The 23,715-nt window shown below is 31.5% G+C and overlaps 1 pseudogene; it reads right to left on the minus strand.

The window, feature by feature from the left end:
* On the minus strand, positions 1–23,449 carry LOC134249626 (multiple epidermal growth factor-like domains protein 10; annotated as a pseudogene).
* Positions 23,450–23,715: the final 266 nt, after the last annotated feature.

Raw genomic sequence — 23,715 nt, forward strand, 5'->3', positions numbered from 1 at the left:
CTTTCGTCCCTGGGACTTCTGATGGAAATACTGGTCTATAATGCAAACAGGGAAGTTAAACATAGTTTATAAAAACTACAGTGTAGTCAACACAAGATTCTGATATGTGTTGCTTTCTTCAACTGAAGTAACTTCTGACGTTCGTATGCTTTGATATTCATTGTTATCTCTGGAAATACTTAATTCCTGATATTCATTTACGTTCTCTGAGACCACTTCAATGTTTTCAGTGTCGTTATTCTCAGAACATTTCTTGCTTGTTTTGAAGTTTCGTACAATCTTTCGCCTACAAAAATTGTTAAATAAAGAAAAAATAAAACAAAAGTAATGGTATCAACAATAACGATATGATCGTGGTAATTTATTGAATAGAATATGAAGCACATTTTATCAGAAAGTATTTAATACCTATGGAATGTGTATTTATTTCTCAGAGATTATCCTAGTGGTTGCCTCATGAATAAAAACTTATCGAAGACCGATAAATTTGTACTATTTAGGTACAAGTAGTAAACAAAACACCAAACTATAACTATAGCCCAAAAACACATTATATTCCCAATGATAACCTTTGCAATATCATGAAACAGGACATTTTCCCCATTCTCATCTCAAGCAAACTAATTCACAGAATATGATTCTCCCCCTTACGGAAAAAAACATGCGCGGATCTGCAAGGTGTATGGGGTTATGGTGGGAGTTATGATATAAAAATAAAAATCGAGTATAGGAACCCTTTTTGGTCCCTTGTTTTCCAAACGGAAATGTTGAAACAGATAGAATTTAGGAATTCATGTCCTTGATCATCAATCTAATAAAATATGGCTTTTCCTGAGGCCAGAAGGAGTTGTTAGAAACTTTGCTTGCAAAATCTAAAAAGCTTATTGAAATATCGCACGGAAACAAAAGTGTTTCAGACCGAAAGACAGACGAACAAAAATATTGAAATTCGCAATTTTCGATGAAAACGGGGGACGATAAATATAAATCTCATATATATGTACAAGTGTTTATTTTATAAATATAATAAATTTCAAATACTTAAATAGTTTTTTGTAAATACCGTATTGAGAAAATAACGACGACAGCAAAGATGATGAAAACTGTTGAAACAACAACAATCACAACAGAAGTAAGAGGGGATCCTGAATCGCCACTTGATGCTACTCTCCCCAGTGTTCTCCATGAGCTGTTTATCTGTGTTGCTCCCGACACAGTAAATTTTTCTCCGACACAGTAACGATTCAAATTCAACGCTTGCGACACAGTCAAAATTTTGCCGACACAGTGAGATCTGTGATAATTAGAAAACCGAATCTAAACATTATTAAATTCTCTCTAACTTAGTGAGATTTTAATCAAACAATTCTACCGTATCTCAATTCTAAACGGTGGAGCACTTAATTACTAGGGCTTCATACGAAAGCCCAGGAGGCTCATTCGAGATTCGAAATACGAGATTCGAAATTCGAGATTCGAAATTCGAGTTTCGAGATTCAATATCCAAAATAACCAATCAAAAGGCGATTTGAGATTCAATTACTCCCCTTTATTATTTTTTACTATTAAGAAATCGTAGAGTATTTTAATACCGAGGAGGTCATTTGATTAAATTAGAACGCAAGAAAAAGTGTTATATATTATCAAAACGAAATTTAAAGAAATATTGGATTTTGGTATGCAAGATATGCTTAATTAATTTATAATAGCTTCTTAAATGTCATAAGAGATTTATATAAAGAATATATATGTTTCGTGTTATCTACTTTGGACACAGGGTTGTTGACATAATATTAAACTTAGATTTACAGTACATACACCCCCCCCTTTTCTCCAAACATAATTTTTTTACTATTGTAAAGCTCGGTTGCCAACCCCCGCCCCAATTTTGGTACAGTGGTGCAGTATAGTCAAAGAAGTTTAAGTAGTAGTGTATTAAAAGAAATTAGGTACTAAATGAAGTTCGATCCCCCCCCCCCCGCCCCTTTACGCCCCGAAATAGGATTTTCGGGTTTGGACAAATTTTTTCTGTCAGTTTCTATTTTCAGGTTTGAAATAATATTTTTGTCTGCCCCTCTCCCCCACCCCACTTTCAAAATCGATGCTTCGTCTTTGTAATAATTAGTACTACGGGTTTAAAGGTGGATAGTGTTTGTGACACGGTATTAGAAAGTGGCCAGTGACCGAGTTTATGAAACCAATAGACAGCCCCTTAAATACGGATGGCTGAAACATGCATGCTTTATAAAGATAATGACCCATTGGGAATAATAAATTTTTAAAAAATCATTTTTAATCAACCAATTCCCACCCCAACCTCGAAAATTAGGGGTTATCATGGTAATTGGAAGTTATTTTTGAATGGACATAAGCATAAAGTTACTGTTTTTTTTATAGTATATTAAATTGGAAAAATATTACGGGAACGCGGGGGGGGACAAATGTGTTGTTATTAACATTCATTGTCAAACTTGCGATGCATGGATACAATAAATATATATTCGATAATTATTGAAAAGGAAACCGCTCGGGTCTCGCCCGACTTGGTCAAAGACTCAAATATACTAGTAAAACCATAATGCTCATTTCATTTGGGGGGGGGGGCACAACCATACATTTTCAGTTTTCAACTACCAAAAATTTCCTGACAACCAAAAACAAAGCAAAAAAAATCATCAGATGTTTTATTGAGGGGGCACAAAATTGAGGGGGCACAAGCATATAGTAGTTATGATTTCTATAGTATTTTATATATCGGCAAAATTATGGGGGGGGGGGCACAATGTAAAGAAATGTACCCTCATTGTATTTCATATAAGTAATAATTTTCTCCCTCATCAATGTTCTTATTTTGAAAAATGACGACCTAAGAATTCCGCAATTCAACTATAAGACCATATAATATTCTATATACGTATATCTATTGTTTTGTTTAATGAAGAAAAATAAGAATTTAAATATATTTTCTAAAATGCAACCTAAAATTCCTTTTTATTTCGTTTTATTACATATATCTTTTTTTCTTGCATTATCATTTAAGCAAATGACTCATTTGATATGAATATATTCAATGATTTCTTGATAGTAAAACATAATAAAGGGGAGTAATCAAAGTTGAACCTGCCTTTTGATTGGTTAATTTGGATCTTGAATCTCGAAACTCGAATTTCGAATCTCGAATCTCGAATTTCGAATCTCGTATTTCGAATCTCGAATCTCGTATTTCGAATCTCGAATGAGCCTTCTGGGCTTTCGTAGCTTCACCTTACATAATCAATTATCCCCTAGACCCTCGCCGGACTTCACGCATGAAGGAACAAACTTAAGATAATTTGTTTTCACACTTCAATATAACGGTTAATTGGTATTTGCATTTAAATAGATTGAATTATTTTTTTTTAATATCTAAACGTTTCTTTTCAGAAGAACCACGGCTCTACTGTAGGATTATGTTAGTACTGTAAGTGAACCATAAAATCAATTCATTGATGTAAATAAATTGCTTAAAATTTTCAACATGTTCAAATAAGGAACACTTAAAAGTATTTTACTGGGTTAGGGTTCTGATGTTTCTTTTTTGTTTAATTCGGTTATACGATCTAGAAAACTGACTTATACTCACGGCAAATTTACTCTAAATATGTAGAGTACAATTCGACTCTATCGACCAGAATTTCCTCTGATTTTCAGAACGTGTTTTACTTTCATCAATATGTACGACCATACCATTTGTGTAACGAATTACCGATTGAAAAAAAAAGTGTGTGCATGTATTCTTTTGTTATTATAATGAATCCGTTTCAATTGCAAATTTGATCGCGAAAATACCGCGAAATTTTAGTGTTTAGCGTAATCTCTGCAACACAGTAACATTTTAAATCATGGAGAACCCTGTCTCCCTGAGGGAAAAAGGAGGACACAATATCATGAATCCTCATAAAGTAAGACAAAGTAAAATATAAACAGACTGTAAGAGAAATGTCATTATATTTACTTGAATTTTTGCAATTATCGTACGGTTATCATACAATTTTAAGAGTTAAAATTTAAAGAACTTCAAGAAAACGGAAGCAAGCTAGAATAAAAAGTAGTTTACAAAGACAGTAAACATAGATTTAAAAAAAATGTTTAAAATACAATTTATTCACACACATTGATCACATTTTTCTCCAAAAGTCCCTCCCATACATCCAGTCAAACAACTTCCGTTGAATCTGTCACAGGTGCTGTTCACACAGTTTTCATTGCAGGGAATTTGACAGTTCTTGCCATATGCTTGGGAACATTCTTTATTTCAAAAAATGGGTAAGTAAAACTTATTTGCTAATGAAAAAGATAAATGAAAAAGAATTGATCAGTTATTTTGTAATTAAATATTTTACGTTTTGTTCATATATAAAATACATGTGTGTGTCAGTGTATGTTAAGGACCCTCTCTACACTGCACCCTAATTTCAGGGTACTTGCGTGTAGTGAGACTGACCCACCATTTGACATAAAAAAGAATAAATTTTAATCTGCATTGTATGACAGAATTCTAAATAAATCCATGTATTCTAAACATTATGTTAGACCAAGATAGAGTTATTGAAAACTTTATTTGCATGTATTTTCTCCTTTTGAATAATCAAAAGCAATTTTTCTTTGTCATTACTTCACTGTCTCCAAAGATTTTTCCTGGATAAAGAAGGCACGCTCCCTATATTAGAAATGGATTAGTTTATTTCAAAACAGCCTCCTTTACACTATATAATTTTCTCAAAGTCCAAAAAACATTTTTCGTCAGTGTATAGAGGGTTCTTAAATATGAACTGTATAAGTTCATAATTATGGCTTTTAAGCAATCCTTTCATATAAATACATGAAGTTGAATAAACTATGGAATTGTTTCATGAATTGAAGAAATATGATTATATGTATTGCCTTTTATATTTATCCTATTTAAATACAGGAATATTGATCTTGGAATCCTTTTTTATCATTGAAAAAAGAACAAGTCAAATTTGCTTTCTTTTATTTGAAATCGGGAAGTTTACCTGATATTGTTTTAATCATACTTGTTCAAGTATGATTTTTTATTTTTTTTATTACCATCTCTAATGATATTTTCCTCTTGAATGTGTGTAAAGAACTTTATTAGGTAATAACCAAATATTTGCCCCCCAAATCAAACTTTGATGGAGATATATGTAATTAAGTTCTTAAACAGGGGAGTATATGCTGACTTCAACGCACTGAATATTTTTATAAGTACCGGTAATGACGTCATATGTATGAAAGGACGTCACAAACATGACGTAAATTTCAGTTTTTATGAATTTAACAGAAAAATGTACATATTTCATGGATATTTTGAGTGAAAGTCACCGAGCGCATGTGTGTTCAGGATCAATATTTTGATATAATGTGTAGAATGATAATATCAATGAAATATGTCAATGTTGTTCCTGAACAAACTTTGGCTCTATAAATTTTAAGGTCAAGATCTAGTAAATAACTTGAGACTAATTTTTTGGTGCTAGATTCATTATGACGTCATAATCAATTTCAACTTTCTTTTTCCCGTACTTTACGGCTTTAGCAGAATTATGTAGAAAATAGGGTATTTTCATGTCATTCAATTCGAAATCATATGAAAAGTAAACCGGATACCTATATTAAATTTGATATTGATTTAAAGAAGAGGCCATAAACATACTAATTACCGTTTTCTGAGAGACTGTAGGCAATCTGGATACAATTCCTTTGCCGAATACGAAAAAAAAATCCCATATTCATGACTGGTTTTCTTAATATTTCATTGAAAATGACAGCTTCAAAATACAGTTTTTCATCTTGTTGACTCAAAATTATGCCCCGAAACACCTTATTTGACCAAGCTAAAGTTGTAAAGCACCAATAAAAGAATTTCTTTCTCAAGTTTGATAAATCTGTAGGCACCTTTCATTTACTAGATCTTGACCTTAAAGCTAAAATTGTTGAAATTTTGTCCATTTTGTCCTCTTTCTGAAAAAGGATATAAAATCAGACTAGTTTGTGGCGTCATAAAAACATAAATTTGTGGTATACACTGCTTTGACACTATGATATTTTCTCTTAATTTATATTTCTCATACAATTTATTGAATTCAGCACATTTCAGGAAGTTTTCAAAATTTGACTTGTGGGGGCAAATATATGCACATATACCGCATATAGTTCTTTTACTTAATTTATTATTCATTATGCGAAAAATCCCTACTAAAATTTATATATACATGTGTATGTGCTTGATGTGATATTAAAATAAAATGCAATTGACAGAAGATTTTAACAAATATTAAGATCCCCTAACTAATCATGTGGACTAAACCTATGCTGCAAAGTGGTGATACTTTCCAGCCAGGCGCACATCGACAAGCTCCATCAGTATTCTTACAAACATAGCTACTGATGCAATTTACCGAACATATCCGAGAACATCGGGACCCAAAATAGCCCATCTCACAAGCTGAAAGAAGAAATATATTTAATATTTCTGCACACCAATTGTTTCAGTGTTATACATTTGTATGAATTTGTTACAATTCACTTTCAGATCGAGATACGTTTACTATTAAATTACATATTTTCGAATGGTCAGATTTTCGTGTTTTTAGGAAAATGTTTGTTGATTCATTTAGGTTTGATTTTGAAGAATTGTTCAGTAGTTATTGAAAAATTGCACTTCGTTGTGGACATAAATTCGTGGGTCTATTCATACCTCGAAAACCACGGATATAATAACCCTCGAAAATTATTGATTTCACAGTATATCATTTCAGTGAGATTTTTGTTGAATGATAAATTAATTGAGATTATGACATTTGGCGTTCTCTTGTACGCTCCTTACGTTTGTTGCACTTTGCATCAATGTAACCGTCATTACAACCCTGTGTTCAGACTCCATCAACATGATTACACATCATATTATTTACACAGTGACCGCTGCAAGTTTCTTAGCATGGGTTACCAAATCTTCCCGGGGCACAGGCTGTCAAAAATCGATCAAAGTTTATTTTGAAATTAAACGAACTTCATTTGGATTACTCAATAATTTTCTTCCTTTTAAAACTATTTTTTTCTAAAAATATTGACAAAAATATATACCACATACATTTCTCACATGAAGTACCAAAGTATCCTGGACCATAACCTGTGTCAGAATGACCTGATATTTTGTTGCAATTGGAATTATTATAACAGTGTCCACTGCCATTGTGTTCACAGTTTATACCATACATCCCATTTTCACATTCGGTAAAAAAAATATTATTTTGTGTTTAAACATAACATTAATATGTAAGGTGTTTTTCTTCTCTTAATGCTATCTTTTTTTTCAAATAAGTGGTCATTCACAAAAGTATTTATGGACCCCCTCTTCAGTTAAATACGACTAATCCATTATTTTATATAAAATAAAAAAAAATAGTGTAATATGGTTTATTTTATATAATTTCAAATAAGCCAAGCTATTTTATCATTCTCTTTGACTGACATAATGATTCAAAAACATTCACATCTGAGTATGATGAGTTTTCTATACAAGTACTTTATATTCTAAGAGGAATTTCTTAGATAAAGAACATAGTACGGTATTGGCCAAAAAATGCCGTCTGTCAGACATGCTCCTTTCAAAACATTTTAAAAAGCTTAGTATTTTTATAATCAATGATATATAATTTATATACCTGACTTAAATGTATGCATTGAAAAAATAACGCTGAATACAGTACCTTTTATAGCAGAACATCGAGAGTTTACGAAGAATTTTTGACGCGACGTCATGAATACGTTTGACGTTACACGAAAGCGTAATCTGAAAATTCGAAAAAATACTCGCTAGGACACAGTTTATATTACACTGTAAATATAAATTCAAGAAATTTAGTTGTTGATTTATTAATACGTCATTATTGTTTTGATTTTTTTAATTTATTTATTATCATTATTACCCTGGTGCTTACAATGTAATCCTCCACGAAGGTGTCTCCGCTTTAGTTCCAACAGAGGAACAGGGAGAAAAAGAAATAAACCGTCTTTTTTCTTTGAAATTTGCTTTCTTTTTATTGCATTGATTATACGGGCTCAATAATTTTTTTTAGCTATTTCTCTTAAATAAATAGAGAAAAATTCTTTACATCCGATCTAGTGAAAAAATGTCCTGTTGGAAAAAAAATCGACGTTTCCCCGGCACCAAAAAAAAAAAAAAATCAGTTCTTTAGAATATGGTATGTAAGGTGCACAAACATTTAAAAAAAAAACTCGAATGTCAAGATAATTTTTATTTATATTATTATCATATAATTATTGGAACATTAGTTTAGAATACTATGATTATATGATGTAGAGGAGAGACCCCCTGTCATGTGTCTTTATTTTTCCTGACATTTGAACATGATATATCTATGATTCTCGCAAAAAACAAAAAGAATTAAAAGGGTTAATTTACAATACAATACAGACAGGTATTTCCTATGTGTAAAGTTATACTAAACATGTTAAATGTATTGGTCCATGAAAAGTAATTTTAGTAATTTTCCACAGGAATGAATGTTAATAAATTAAAATGAGCAAAAAACCCCAAAAACAAAGAACAAGAACAAGCTGCGAGCCCTTACCCGGGAAACACGGGTATTTCATAAGTTGGCCCATGTCACCACCCTCCCCCCATAAATAGGTATTTCCTTTTCTAAAAAATGTTGCAGTGACGTAGCATAGTTTTTGAAAAAGAGAGGGGGTGGGGGGAGAACCAAAGATGAAAAAAAATAACTTACCTGAAAAAAGTTGACAAGCAAAAAACAAAATATTACTGAAAATAAAAGGGGGGGGGGGTGCCCAAACTCGAAAGTCACTTTATTCACTGTACTGTAACAAAAAGTGGAGGGGGAGGGGGGCAACCAGCCTATCAAAGAACATTTACAATAGTAAAATTCATGTTTGGAAAAAATCCCTCCTTCCCCTGTTGCTACGTGCCTATGTTGAATTTTTTTGACAGAAAAAATTGAGTCGTTAGCTTCTTCTTTAGCAGTTGTAAATTGGTTCTCCTATTCTACATGTATAATTCCTTGTATGTCCTAATATACCCCATACCGTTTCTATAGTACAAAATGAATAATGATATGAAGTGGTGGGATTTTATAATATATAAACATGTATTAATTAAAACTAAAGAGTGCAAATATTAAAAATAGATACTAGTTTTTCTACATGAAGTTCATGATCACAAATTAAGAAATTCAATTGTGATTTTCTATGCAATGGGAAATTACGGATTGGCGTGAAAAACATTTACATGCATCTGTGTATATAAAATACGTACTGTTTACGGATATCACTAATTTCATAGCTTAATTGCTGCACACTCCGATTTTTTTCACAGGGAAAAACAAAACAAAATGTGTCCAAACACTTATTTTATTGCTGACAACTTTCAAAGACTATCTGCTTTCCTTCGTAAACTCTTTAAAAAATCTTTTAATCCAAGGAGGAGGGTAGGGGAGTCCTTAGCTTGATCACAAATCAGAAGCTGCTGAATGTCGCTGACCAATGTCAGATAAATTCTGTAAACATGTAATTTATGACTCTGCATCGGCGTCGGAAGCACATTAAAAGTGCGGGCGGGTGCTAAGTGTAAGAAAAAAATTTAGCCCCCCCCCCCCAAAAAAAAAAAAAACAACTGACAAGCAAGAAAAAAAAGTTATGTTCATAGTCCAAACACGAAAACCTATTTTGTTGGAGGGGGCGGGGGGTATAGATTCGAACTTCAATACCAAGATTTTTTTTGCAAACAGCACCACTTTCCCAGTTTTAAACCTATACTGTAACGTGTCTGTGGAAAGTGGGAGCGGGAGGCTAAACCGACGCAGTTATGTTCAATGTCTATAAATACTAAATCTATCTTTCAAAAAAAAAATTCTGCAGGAAATATTTGCAAAAAAAAAAATAAATAAAAATAATAAATATACATTTAAATTTGTATGCGCTATTTTTTACTATTAATGTGCATACTATCTAGTATTCGGGAACTTATTATATTTGATTGTTTTTTTTTTTTTTTTTTTTGATCTGCTATCAAGTACACACTGTCAAGATTCACAGCATCGTGGGTATGTTAAGGAAGCATATAAGTAATATCTCGGGAAATTTAGACTTTTTGAAGAAAATTTAGTTTAATAAATTACCAAAACCACTGATAAACGTAAATTGTTATTTACTATTGCATGCAGATAAAATCGTGTCTAACGCAAAGACGTGCATCACCTCCACGGCATCACGTGACTTCTATTAATAACAAAATTTTCCTTAATAAAAAGGCTTACAGAACAACAATACCCCGGAGTTTGATAATTTCTTTGAGTATCTAATATATCTGAAAAATATCTGTTTTATCTAAAAAGTGCTGCTAGAATCCCACTATCTTGTCCGTAAATTATTTATTCCACACATTCGCACGAAACCTTACCCTTTGTTTTGAATTTTATACATATGAATCAAGATTTTTCGTACAACCATGCTTAACTCGGGATTCTAGCAGCATTTTCCAAGTTTGTCAAAACGCAAACTTTCAATCTGTACAAATCGTATGTTTTGAAATATCCAGCTTATTGTTGTTCTGTTGCATTTTTTGGTGAAGAATGACGGACGATAGGCCAACCGGGATACGTAATATAGCTGACTGTCTTCGAAAGAGAATATAATCGATTAAAATAAATTAGCATACCTATTTATTTAATTGAACCCCATATGAATTTAACACAATATTTCCGATATTTCCCTTTAAACTCCATTTTACGTACATGTATCTTTGAACATGCCGTCTTAGCCAAATTCTCCTTACATGACATGATCAATTTCCAAGTTACTTGATGTACACATATGACGTCATCGGTGGTAGATTTCAATCATAATGACTGTTACAGCATAACAAAATAAAAACATTTTATTTTTGTTAATGTTTACACGTTTCTAATCATTTTCTAGAGTTAAATTACATAGCTAAATACTAGGGATGTCAACGACTACCCGGTTAACCGGGTACTCGATCGAACGTCCGAGTATCGAATACTAAAATCGGTACTCGGTTACTCGGATGTACATTTTTGAATATTTCGTAGCTTATTTATTAATGCAATAAACAATCTGTTTTAAAACGTAAAATGCTCATTGTACTTGTACATACAGTAATTAGGGTTTCCCACACCTCTAAATGACCGTTATCACCTTTGGCTGTGTTTATATAGTAATTATCGTGACCAAGCACCTGCTACAAAACAAAACAAAAAAAAAACAAAACAAAAAAAAAAAAAACCGTGTGTTTATTAATAAATTTTGCTATGAATAGAATTTAAACTAAGAAAAAATAAGTTTATTTTTGTTTCTAAAATTACATATCAATCTTTGAAAATGAATAGAAAATTTCATTAAATTGTTACGTCTTTGCAATTGGTTGATTATTTTATGTTATTAAGAATCTATCAAGAAACAAAATTAAATACTAGAAATTTTAATTAGTTTTATTAAATCTTCATATTATATTCAAACTGTAATAAATGTTGAACTCAGACTGTTTAAGTTTCGATGAACGATTTTCAGCATTCATTTGAAAAAAAAAAAAGATGTACATCTTTTAAAAAATGTACATCTTCATATTGTTTATTAATTAATTTCGATTTATTGTATATAAAATGTACAGGCTTTTTATTAAAGTGTCAAATTACAGGAAAACATCCGATGATGATCATTTGCAGTTACATGTAGTGGGCACGTGAACTTAAATTTTCTTTATCCAAGATATCAAGAAAAAGTTCTATTTTTCTTTATTTCTCATCGTTTATGTTCTGTTCCCAAATTAAATTAATTTAATTAATTAATTTTCTTTAATGTATTTCCCTCTTTTATATAAATGTGCAGGCATTTTTCTCAAATTGTCAAATGACCGGAAAGCATTCGATGACGAGAGTTAACTTTGAGCACGTGAACTTTATACAAGAGATCAAGAAAACATATCGTTTTTCACCTTCACATTAACATGTTTTACTTTTTAATACTTCACAGACGAAATTATAGTTTATATTAATAAATATTCAATGCAAAAATTCACATATTTTTGTTTTCTTTGACAAATTCTGTTTCTTTGTGTATTAAGTATTAGCTGCGATCATTTCCTGTGTATAGGGATTAGCAGTGCCTGAGCAGGAAACGACATGCCCTGGGGGTTTCACACCTGTCTTATAGTATACTTTGGGTAACGCTCGCTGGATGTGCTAGCCATTCAACAACACATTTGATTCATTGTTACATTATTATTTCATCGATATCATTTTCAGATGCGATATTAGCCTTGGAATTTGTGTCAAATTATTGTTGCTTTTTTTTTAAACGGAGTGTATAAAAAGAATAAAAGTAAAAAAAAAAAACTTTTAAAACAAATTAATGAAGTATTTGATATTAATTAAATCAAATAATGATCCATTACTATGTTATTTCGCGTCTATTTATATCTGTACCAGTTAGAAGATTGAAAGAGAGGAGAGAGAGAGAGAAGAAAAATATCACAATTATAATTAAGGCACGTGCATGATCGTTTTTCCTCCTTTTTGATCAGTATATCAATTTCTTAAGTCTAGTGAATAAAACTACCGCTGATTTATCAGTTTATTGACCATTTGTCGAATTTGTCTAAGTTTTATTGTTATTTATCGAGAGACTTGTTTATGATCCACTTTCTTCTTTCGTTTAGCATGTTTAGCATACGAGGGACGTTCAATAAATAATGTCATTAGCTTGTTGGTATACAACATAGTAGTCATATGACATAAAACTTGACTTTATCTCATTATTGAATCTTTAATGAATTGATAACAGTTTGTGTGACCACTTTCCATCGCATTATGTCATCGTGGGAAGCTGGAAAACAAGGGCTATTCGAGACACTGCATGAAAAATGAATGGTCAAGAATCAGTAAACTAGAGTAAAATTAAACGCTTCATTAAAGCAGCTGTAAAACTTGTTAATATCACAAAAATATATCAACTGAAATATGTGAAAGTTATAGCAACCAATGCCTGTTTTATAGACGGGTGAACATGTAGATTTCAATAAACAAAAATTATATAATGGGCATCAAACATGGGTACCGTCCTTGGCAACAATGACTTACAACAACCGATGTAAATTTGCGAAATTTCAACAAATTATCACTGATTATGTTTTATTCACTTTAAGACACATATCAAAAATGATAAAAATCATTTTGGGGATAGTTCATACTGTTTTAAATAAACATTTTATAGTAAAAAAGTTTAATACTCAAAGGTCACCCTATATTTTGAAAAATGAGTGAAAACGACAGCATGTAGGAATATCCAAACAATTATTTTTAAAAATCAAAAATTGTACTTATCCACATTTGTATGAAATTCTAACAGATAATAAAACTTGAATCCATTTTGCTTTAAGCCCTCAAAACAAATTTACAATAATATGCACTTGACAAAACTGCAAAGGCCTAAGAAGAGCAAAGAATTGCAGGAGCAACAGTTTTATATGCTATTTTCTTAAATATTAGCGGGCTTGTTCTTCAAATTCATATTCGCGGAGGCAGTTCAGATTTCTGGAGGAGTCTAGAAAACAATTTTTTTGCAAAAAATTGAAAGGTTTATGAGAGGAAGGAAACAGAATGAGGAATACACTACATTAAATGTCTTCAAGACGGCGGCCAAACCCACAGGACATGAAGAGTAAAGGAGTTTTGGGGATAAACAGAAAGTTAATGTTATGTCACACCAACAAAATATGCCAGATCCTTCAACCTTTGAATTGTTTCATTTCCTAAGCTTAGAAAAACATCTATCAGAAAGAAAAAAACAAGTACAGCAAATCATAGGATCTGCCATATTCCAGTATACGAAGGGTCATACTCAAAAATGTGTTCGAAAAACAATTAGAAATTGAATGAAAATGTTACGGATATGCCTTTTAATTGAAAGAGAATATTTTAGTTAAATTATTAAGACTAAGTCATAGAAAAGCGTTTTTTGTTTCTTTCCGAGCCCCAATGACATTATTTATTGAACGTCCCTCGTATGTACATTTGAATCACTTCCCTTTTTGTCGCCAAATTACAACGACAGATTTTGGTGGTAAAATAAAATGTGTTTTTGTTAAGAAAAACACAGTATATTAAAATTGTCGAATTATTGAAAATATTTATTTGAACCAAAAAATTTAAAAAGGATTCTGTCTGCAACAAAAACATTCTTTATTTCATGCATTTCAATTCATGAGCTACACATGAAAAAAAACGGCTTCGTTTTACAATGTCGTAGGAAAAGGCATACAGGTAATACACTCAGGTAACATCCTGTGTATATAGGTAGTATGTACACTAGAAAGCGTCGTTCCCTCGGGGCTTCTCATCCGCTTCGAGTAAGCTCCACTCCACACCAAACTTACCTGAGGAAAACCGAAAGGTTACACAGACATCTGAAAACTTGAAGCATGACAACTTGCTGATTAAAATAAGTTAATTTCTGCGTTGTGTGTTCAAATATTTTAAGGGCCCATATTTATGTTTGTGTTTTATTTGAACCGGAAAAATCTGAAATGTGTTTATGTTCATAAACATAATTTTAGTAATTTTCGAAAAGAGCAGAAAATAGAAATACATTCAAATACTAGCTATGATATTATTGATAATCTGAATAGAAATACCTGTGATTATTTTATTAACAAGAACCCCCCCCCAAAAAAAAAAAAATCGTCGATATTTAGTTCGTCGATATTCGTACACTTAGGCGTGTTTTGTTAAAATTTAATTGTAATTATGTATCACTATCTATCATCGTTTTTCATGCTATTATTTATAACAGACATGGTTGCCGTAACTGGAGATGTCCAAACACTCAGAGGGAACTCATGCTAAGCTTTGGCTTATTGTGAACACCGGATTACAGTGCATATAAAGAGAAGCGATATCATGGCATTCTTTAAATTTTAATTATACCTTTTTAGCAATTTGAAGATCATTATGGGTGTCATTGTTGATTTTGAAAATAAACTTTAAGTTAATATATTCAATAAATCATTCGACTTTATTTCATTCTATACTGTACAGGTATTACTGTTAACAGACGTTTTTGAGAATTAATTAATTTTGAGTGACCATTGGTAAAAAAAAAAAAGAAAGATGTTTTTTATTAAACAATTTGATAAAACTTAAAAATGAATTTTTAAAGAAAACATGTAATGGTATAAATCTATTAATATTAATGTGGTCGTAATCCCCCCCCCCCTCATTTCGACACGATTAAAAACCGACAATACTTTACAGGTAGGAACATCTAAGCTGAAGAATAACGGTAGCGGACCCCGCCGCGGTGTAAACACGGTCTCAGGTAGCACCGCGATCAAAAACCGCGACGGTGTAACGCGGAAAGGATTAATACACCGCGGAGGGGACGCGGTCTAATACGGGATCCGCGTTGCCTGTACTGTAACTACAAAATACCGTCCCGAAATACTATACAAGTAACAGCTTTTTAAAAAGCTTGCCTGACTAAATCAATCAATTTATCTGCATAAAGAGTGATAAACATTTTGAGCAGAATACTTTTGTGGGTTTAAAACATATCCTAACTTTATATTTTGATAACCTTGTGGAATTGAAATCTTGATTTTATTTAACTTGTAGAAGAATCATCTCTATACTGCATACTAAAGAGTTGTTATTCGGGGGGGGGGGGGGGGGGGTGCAAGTGAAGTGATCTGCCCTTGGATCTAAATTGATTTCAAGCTACATTGACTTTGTAACACCTACTATAAAATCTTTCATCAAATCATGCATCGTAAACATTTTAAAAGATGGATATAATTAAATACACATTTGGTTGGAGTGTATTTTCTCCTCTGAAGTAAACAGTAGGAAGTGTGTCCATTATTTTTTTTTCTTAAAAAGGGGGGGGGGGGGGTAGTGATACTATCATATAAGTATATTCAATATTTAGGCCTTTGAGGAAAGAAAAATCCAAGATTTTTCACTGCCTTCTTATTCGTTGTGTACATCTGAACAGAGACATATAATAGATCATGCATCTGGAGACGATGACTTGAACTGCGTTGTTTATTATTATTGGACTAGTCCATTTATGGAATAAACCAACCGCGGGATCGGAAAACAAACTAGAAAAATCATTTCTTTAGTGATGCATGTCCATATACTGATGTATACGACATGTTGTTTTAAAGAATGATATAAAACTTGTAGATAGAATTCTGAGGCATTAGAATGAGGTTTTCATGGAAGTTAGCACACCCATTCATACAATAGAACAATCCAAGGAAAAGGCGCGAAGATAGCTTACTAGTGACATTTGGCGCGAAAAGAGCGATTCACCCCTTTCACAGAATATTAATGGACTGATCCAGTAGTATAGAAATGCAGAAAAAAGGATACACGGACATGTTGAAACGGCGAATCACATGGAATAATCTATTCCAGGGAAAAATAGTAAAGGAAGTAAACACTGCAGTATTTTGCATCAGTAATATCATTCTTTTTTCTGAAAACTGTTTCTTTTAAAATGCTGGTAAAGAATTCCAATGTAAAACAGCATGCACAAAATCTAGCTCTCTAGATATGATCGCACACTTTCGGATCTTGGAAATATCAATCCTAATACAGCCTGACGCCGTGACGTCAGGCAATAATATAGGAGTGAAAAAATCTGCGAAAATCGTAAATCCGCTCTGTTATGAGAACTCAAGATCAAGTTCAAGTTGATACTGCACGTAGCTCTGACGACTGATACCTGGACGTCAAACGCAATTTAAGAAAGAGTTACATTTTACGGAACGAGTATTTTTTTTTAAACAAAAACGGTGTGAACCACTTGTAATTTTATTTTTTGTGTTTATCTGATATACATGTGTATACAAAAAATGTTATATAAAATTTCGTCGGACACGAAGTGCTTATCATTGTTACATCAGAAATATATTTACGCGGGTAAACCTCCTATCAAAGCATGTGGTTTTATTTCTACAAGAGTTTTCATTGTTTTACAGTTATCAATATACTTGTTCATATTTATTTACACTTTTAACCGAGTACCCGGGTACTCGATCAGAAAAACGTCCGAGTAACCGAGTACTAAAAATTGACCGATGACATCCCTACTAAATACCAATATTACAAAAACCTGATTTCTAAAATTGACGTCATCTTGTCAACTATGACGTCATAATGCAGCACTGATTTAGCCAAGGTAGAATATTTTTTATGCTTCCTTATTCCCCCTGCGATGTATATAATATTTATATTTCACAATTAAAAGCTTTAAAGCAATACTTCATCTAAAAAATTAAATGTTGAACCATACTTTAAAGCTACATTTAAATGTTATCGTAAATTTTATTCAATGTATGTACATTTTATTGTATTTTTAATGGCAGTCATGATTGTTCGGAGGTACATGTACGTCAAACCATTTATGATTAGTATTACAGACTACCTACGCATTGAGGAAGGCTCGTAAGGAAAATATAATTATGCTGAGGTGCATGTATCAGAGATTTTTTTTTATTACTTTTATAATAATTAGATTAAAAATATCGTGCTATTTTTTGTATTATATTTTTGTGTTGTTATTCAACGCTACATGTACAGCCGACAGACACTATACGAGTATGCAAGTACATACGATGTACAAACAGCAAAAGCGGCATCTTTAACTGGAATTTTTACCTTGTTTTTAAAATATTTTATTTATATTTAGGGGTATTTTTAGTTTACTTTGTTTATTGATGCGACTTGAAATTAAAAAAAGATCTTTTTCTGTGTAAATTAAGCGTCATTAACATCGAAATCAGGAAAATTGCGTCGGTAGAATATCTTTTTCCGTATGTGAACTTTTGCAAAATTAATATTGATCATAGGTGACAATCAACACTATTTTAATGGCGTGTCTAAGATATGAAATGATGAACTTATATGCGGAGTATAAAAGTGGTTGTTGCATGTGAGAGGGTCTCATTTCTGCAAGGATTACCCATTTTTCAGCATAATTTAACGATTTTGCGCGACCATTCGATATTTAGCGCGTATAAGTGACGTCATAGTTAAAAATTACGTCATTTTTGTACCCGTAGAATTTACTTCGCATCTTCCTTACTTCAATGCATTACATCAAACAATGATACAAAGATGATTAAAATATCATATTATTTGCGTCGAATTATTGCTAATACCGTATTTTGTTCTTTATGTTCAAATTGAACTTGATAATATGATTTTTTAAGCAATATAAAGTCTGTAAAAGTCCTTGAACATCACTTTATTCAGGATAATTAAAATAATTAAAAGACCATTTTAAAACATTACCTTTATCACACTTAGGTCCAGTCCAACCCGAGGCACATCCACCGTCACATATACCAGAAATGTGATTACAGTACTCGTTGTTTACACAATGTCCTACACACTGGTATGTGCAACTTGGTCCAAACCATCCTTTAGAGCACTCTGTTTATTTAAAAAGAAAACATAATAATTACACCCTGAATTACAGAAATCGTAGTTAACTAAAAGCATTTCAACCTACAGCAATAACTATATAAAAAAAAATAAATAAGATAAACCTCAATTTAACGATTAATTATCCTCTCTCAACTCAGGATGGAAAAATCTGAGATACGTCGTTTTTTTGACCCAGAAAATGTCAAAATCAGTGTTTATATTTCAAAATATATTCATTCATAAAAATGTGTTTTCTTTGAAGTTAGAAAGGAAAAATATAGAGTAAAATCGGTTTTAGCCAGTCATTAAGGGAAGGAAAATTTAGACTTTTTTAAAAGATGGCTTAAAAGTAAAAGGGGAACAGACAAAGATTTGAGGTAAATATTTTCTCACATCAGTGAAATGTTATCTGCTTTGTAAACATGGCACAAGCTTTGTAATTGTAAATATTTATGTTTCACCGGATCTGTTCACTTCTTTAAAGTCAGTACAAATCGCTCAGCATGGACAGACAATACTGATGAGTTGCTTTTGCGTTCTCACATTTAACTAAGATTTTTCTGGATTATTGTTATTCATGTTTTTCACTAAACATAGCAAAATTTCTACTTTATTTCAGTATTAAGGATAATGTTTACTTTGTGAATGTGCAAGGATGTGTCAATAAAACACGTCCCAACTTTACTAGTTTCAATGATTTCCAGATAAAACAGGTTATTATATTTCTCTGTACAGACAACTAGAGAAAATACTAGGTTTAAATCAGCGGTATAAGTGACTTCTGTTTCTTAAAGTGTTTACTTTTAAAACTGTTACAGTATAGATTGCTGTAAAACCAAGCTAAATATTGATTTTTTTTCTATAATTTCTTTTAAATCGTGTTTAACATTTTTGTAATATATAACCAGTAATTAAAAAATAAATTACAACAGTATGTAGTTACAAATGTACTTATGTATCATGTTTAGAAGCACCTATTTAAAAATGTTTCTGTCTTTTAAGAAACATATTCTTTCATTTAGATGAAGATCTTCATGATTCTGAAGTGAAAATACAAATAATTATATATTTATTGACGTAAAGATTTCATCGGAAGGCTTGAAATAAAGAAAAAACAAAAAAATTGTTATAAGTACTTTTTAAACACATATGTCCCGTCCATCCTGGTTTACATTCAAAACAGCTTCCATTTACTACATAACATCTCTGATGTTGGCAATTTTCCGGACAAGGGGTATTGCAGCCGCTTCCATAAAATCCCTTTTTTAGACAGCTTGTAAAATATATTATGTAACCTACACCCGCTTTGCACTGCTATCGCTTTTGAAAAAAAATGATAATACATGGATAGAACAGTCTTGCACAAAAATATGCAATCTTTCTCTTATGACTTTTCTGATTTTGAGATTTTTTTTGCTATAAATCTATATTCCTATGTAAAATATTGACCCTTAATTTTGCCGACCCCCCTGCCTTTGGGACATGAGTTGAAAAAAATTATATCTACACCATCTGAGAATGCTTTCATTATAATATGAATAAACAACGCTTTGTTGTTTTTAATTTTTTTTTAAAGATCGTTTTATATATACCTACGTCACACTTTGATCATCCGTTGTTACCCAAACCTAACCAAGGGGTCATTATTCAAAGAAATTTAAATGAAATTAACTGTTTAATTCTGAAGGATAACAACGTTACTTAAATAATCATGGAGATAGAAATTTTTGATTTGACCGTTTAAAGTATTCCTTTGTGGGTGATTTGTAAATCTCAGTGCAAACCCTTCTGTAATGTCTTACATTACCAAGATGACAAAGATATGTTATAATATAGCCGGTGTTTAACATTTCTAGTAATGTTAATATTGATTTGTTATTAGTCTTAAAAAAAAAATTACCTTTTACTGATACTTCACAAAGGAAATTGTAAGAATTGACTTGGTACTTTTTTGGATAGGCAACATCATTTATTCTTTCATTGTAATAGATGACGTAACGACCATGTCCAACACAGTCTGTACTGAAGTTAAATGGCGGTATCTCTGGTCCGTCTTTGTAACACATCCAACCATTTTCTTTACTGGTAGAGTTTGACAGAAAAGATAATTTAGATGAAAATAATTTAACATATTATTAAATTTTTAACGGTACAATAAAATAATTTACAATTAGCAAATTGTTGTTTTAAAACAGCAATGTTTTCCTGGGTTATACGTCCTTTTCCATACCAAGACAAGTTTAACTAAATATAAAATACATTCACAACTTGCTCTGGATCATATAACTTTTGTATTTTGATATAGAATTTGCGACTGTGAGTTTAATATTGATATTTAACAGTCAGACAAATTAACCTATTTTAAGTAAAGTGTTTATTGTTCTTTATTTGTAAAAACTTCGTAAACAATAACAGAAATGGGTAACCCCATATCCAAAATATTAGGCTTGTAGATTTAATATTCGATTTTATTTTCACTGTGCTCAGATGGCTTCTGTAAAGAAATTTTCCACATATTATTAGAATCTTGTATAGTTCACGAGTCCGTTGCAATATTTTCATCAAGTCTTCCTTATAGCAAACACTGCACACATCTGTATGTGCAATACCAAATTGCCTTGGTCTTCACACGTGATAGTCAATTGCATCTTACGAGCTCGGAGATACACGTTTTTGTTGTCGAGTGGTTACGATTACAGGTGCTGTATATTCAATAATTGAAATAAAAAGTGAGTAAAGAACTATGGGTTCATAAATATAAGTTAAAATAGAAGGTTTTATGATTGAGGTCAATTACAAAGTTTAGTTTGTGGATTTTTTTGTCAATCTTCGAATCACATACTCTCAGATCGTGATTATCAGATTATGTTTAATGAACTTTTCAGCGTATTTATAGAGAATCGTTAAACTTTTACTGAAAACTGAATGTGTCAAATACCAATATTTGTAAATATACAGTGAGATTCATCATATAAATTTTATTAAATACATGTAGTTTTATCATCTAGTTAAATTATTTCTGTAAAAATGTAAAGGAATAGTAAACAAATTGAATTCTTCATATTGAATGTAGTGTCCATATGATTATTGTAATTATGTTAACTGAACATTTCAGAGTATTCCAAAGAGAATCGTTAAACTTTTACCGAAAACTTAAGGGGAGGAAGGACCTTTAGCTAAAAAAATACCTGTCGTTTAATTTTTTTCATATTTTGTTTATATCTTATTAAGTATGTCCTACATACTATAAAGCAGACATATCAATAGGTTTCTAGACTTATGTCTGAGATATTGAGTGACAAATACCATATCCCACAGTGTCTGAGCGGAGTTTTTATTCTCCGTGTTTCTGGGTCCATTACTCGGTCGATAATTGAATTTTTTCAGCCTAGACAAAAAAATATGCCAGCGGAAATGTGTCTTTTAAAATATTTTAAAGTATGAATAGGGTTAAAATTCGAAAAGCAAGATTCCTTTGTAACACCACATCTAGAAACGGAAATTTATGAGCATTTTAGGACAACTTAAACAATGAAAAAAATAATTTGCAAAAAAACCTATCATTCAATATTTGAAAATTTACGTCGAAGTTCAAGTTCTTCATTGTATTGATTAACTGTAAAAATATTGATTGGTGAAGCTGAGCTCAGTATTGCACGAGGCAAAGTTAAACGAGACATGATCATGAGAAAAACGTGTCATGTTTACATTTCTCGAATACGGGAAAACCCAACTATGACGTCACACATTTCTGAAATAAGCGAAATAAGACATACTCATAGAACATTTCCGTCAACAACCATGTAGAAATATTTTTTGCGTTCTGAAATTTACAAAATACCCCACCATGTACAGATTATGGCCCGTTTTTACGATTTTATACTTCCCGTTTTTACCATGTATGATCTTACTGTACTAAGAGATCTACTATGACGTCAACGGCGCGCTGGACGCGCGATGTAGGGAAACGGAAGAGTGGATTAATCTATTCCGTAATTTGATAATATTTGCAAGAAATTTTAAATGTTTTTTTATATTTTTATAATAGATGGTGAACGCAAACAAACAGTCAAAAAATTATACACGTACTGTGGTTTCAATCTCGTTTTGTACATATTTTAACAGAGATTATGACGTAATTCAACTGAGTCACATGACCCTACATCCTTCGTCCCCTTAATGTGTCAAATAGCACTATTTGCAAATACACAGTGAGATTCATCATATAAATTTTATTAAATACATGTAGTTTTATCTTTAAGTTAAATCATTTCTGTAAAAATGTAAAGGAACAGTTGAATTATTGGATTCTTCATATTCAGTGAAGCATTCATGAACCTAAAATAGCTTCAATGTTTGGGAAAGATAATACGAGTCATTTCCAATTGAACATGGAGAAGCTTACAGAAAAAAGCGCTTTTCAAGTAAAGAAATGTATGGAGAGTAGTTGGGGAATTCCAAGGAGTGAAAAATCCTTTCATGTGTGGAATTCAAGATTTAAAAATTCTAACTGCTATGGTTTAAATAATAGCATTTACATTGTACACCTTCAGAACTTAATGCTAGAAGTTCTAGTACATGTAATATCATTAAAAATACAGTATAATTCAGTTTCAAGATATTTAAATATAACAGTGTTTTAAATATAGTCAATATCGATCATTTTAATCGCAGATATTAATCATCTATTCCCATAAGATCAAAAAATAAAACCCTATGCTGATTTTTTTTTTTTAGATTAAATCAAACATGAAGGTTAAACTCAAGGAGTCGGAAATCTTAGTATGCTCGGATTTTTTTTTTCAAAGTTAAGGAACACGTCAAAAATGAAAGCCAACATTCTCATTCTTCTGAATCAATTTTTTTTAATCAAAAGGTAAGAGGATGTTTCTGTGAAATACCTGTGCCCCCATGTTGCAGCTAGTGTCGAGGCTTGAATTCTCTCAAATGCATGTAAAACTCAAAAAATCAATATCAAATTTGTTGGTACCCAAAAGAAGGTCTTGTAACAAGATATAAAAACTTATAGGAAATATTTGAATATGTCATATAACACTTTTAAAAATAGAAAGATGGATTTAACTATGCAATTGTGAATAAATAAATGTTATAGTGTCACAGTATTTCATGATAAAAAAAATGCACTAAAGTTACATCTAAGTCAAGTCTATCAGCCACT

The sequence above is a fragment of the Saccostrea cucullata genome, unplaced genomic scaffold (assembly GCF_032062105.1).
Source record: "Saccostrea cucullata isolate Sc308-1 unplaced genomic scaffold, CSIRO_AGI_Scuc_v1 ctg3074, whole genome shotgun sequence".
NCBI lineage: Eukaryota > Metazoa > Mollusca > Bivalvia > Ostreida > Ostreidae > Saccostrea > Saccostrea cuccullata.